At 52.7% G+C, this 1,682-nt stretch overlaps 1 protein-coding gene across 2 annotated transcripts in view; it reads left to right on the top strand.

Moving 5' to 3' along the window:
* LOC119318634 overlaps positions 1 to 1,682 on the top strand; it is a 37,125-nt gene that overhangs the window by 30,592 nt on the left and 4,851 nt on the right. The gene's annotated exons all lie outside the window — the stretch shown is intronic.

Raw genomic sequence — 1,682 nt, 5'->3', positions numbered from 1 at the left:
GGGAGCTTTGCAACATGGTTTTCACCCACCGGCTCAGCACATGCAGGTTCAACAACATATACCGCATCAACCTATACAACAACAACATGTGCAGTCTTTTCAGCAGGGGCAATATCAGCAATTTGTGCAGCAGCAGAACACTCAGGTGCCACAGGGGCCTACTACTATCGATGTCCCTTCTCTGGGAGTTCCCGTGTCTAATGTGCAAGTGAATCCTACAGTGCCTAAGAACAAGGCTATGAAAGGGGTCCGACGCTGGAAGTGTGCGGTGTATACGCATGCCGCAAAGGATTGCACAGTGCAGCATTACTGTTATATTTGTGGCAAAATCGCTTATCCAATGTTGCAGTGCCCGGTTCTGAAACTCCCCAAGCCCAATGATTTTGTCCCGGGAGTTGGTGTAGAGGAGACTTACTTTGCCCTGCTGCCACATAGTGTGGTGAAGGATCATTTGGCACCGACACAGACACCGATCGCCCGTGTTCATGTGAGTGGTTTGATGGTACCGGCGAGCGTTGTCGAGAGTCAGATTGCTAGGAGATGTCCGGTACATGATCAGTGGAAGTGGGAGGCTATTCAACACGGGTCCGATGCTTACCTCGTTAGCTTTCCTTCTTTCGAGGACTTGGACAGGGTTGACGGAATTCAGATGAACGTGCCGTCGGTTAATGCCCAGATGACTGTCACCGCATGGAGGTCGCAGGAGGTCCCACATAAGCTCGAGCTTCAACAGATTTGGCTCCATGTCGAGGGTGTTCCTCATACGGTGCGTCATTTTTGGGGTCTATGGGCCGTTGGTACTTTGATGGGCAAGACCTTAGATGTGGATCTCATTAGCCTGCGATGCCGGGGTGTAGTTCGGATTCTCATGGCTATGACCAACTCTCAGATTTTGTCGAAGGACAAGGATGACGCGGGGCTTTTTGTTGCAACAGATGTGCTGGTTAAGCTCAAGGGCTACGCATTCACGTTCAGGAAGGAGCCGGCTGGATACATTCCGGACCCTGACTTTGTCCCATTTATTTGGAGGCGCAAGGGTGATGATGCTGACAATGAGAGCGGCACCAAGGAGAAGGGCGATGTGATGGACACCTCGGAGCACACCGGGAACCCTTCCAACTACCCATCTTCTAGTTCTGCTCCGGCGAATAAAATTCATGAGACTCAAGTTCAACGACGTGTACTGTCGAGTGTGGGCTCTGGAGGTGTGACAGGACATGGTTCAGTGATTTTAGTGCAGGAGTCTGCCTCGCCTTCTACGCCACGGGCTGTGGTTGTGTCGCAGCCGTCGTCGCCTTCTCGGACTGTAACGTCATCACCCGCTGCCCTCCAGTTGGTGCAGGTCACCGGCGGCTCGGCGGGATGCCCGGACTCTCCATCTGCTGAGGTGGCGCTGCAGCCCCCGCCGCCGACACGGATGGCGCCGTCGCAACCGGCTGTCTCCAAGCCGGTGCAAGCAGCCGGAGTTTTAGCGGGGTGCCCTGTAGTGCCTTTATTTAGCGGGCATCCAGCAGTGGCGGCTTCAGAAATTTGCAACCGGGTATTCATGTGTATTCATTTTGCCAAAATCATTGTTGTTTTTCGAAAATTGTCACTGTTTTGCCAAAATCAACACTATTTTGTAAAAATCATGGGTATTCACATGAAGACCCAAGCATACCCCTAGCGCCGCCCTTGGCATC

This window comes from Triticum dicoccoides, chromosome 6A (assembly GCF_002162155.2).
Source record: "Triticum dicoccoides isolate Atlit2015 ecotype Zavitan chromosome 6A, WEW_v2.0, whole genome shotgun sequence".
NCBI classification, from domain to species: Eukaryota; Viridiplantae; Streptophyta; class Magnoliopsida; order Poales; family Poaceae; genus Triticum; species Triticum dicoccoides.
The sequence above is the reverse complement of the archived record's forward strand: the minus strand, read 5'-3'. Positions and strand labels throughout refer to the sequence as shown.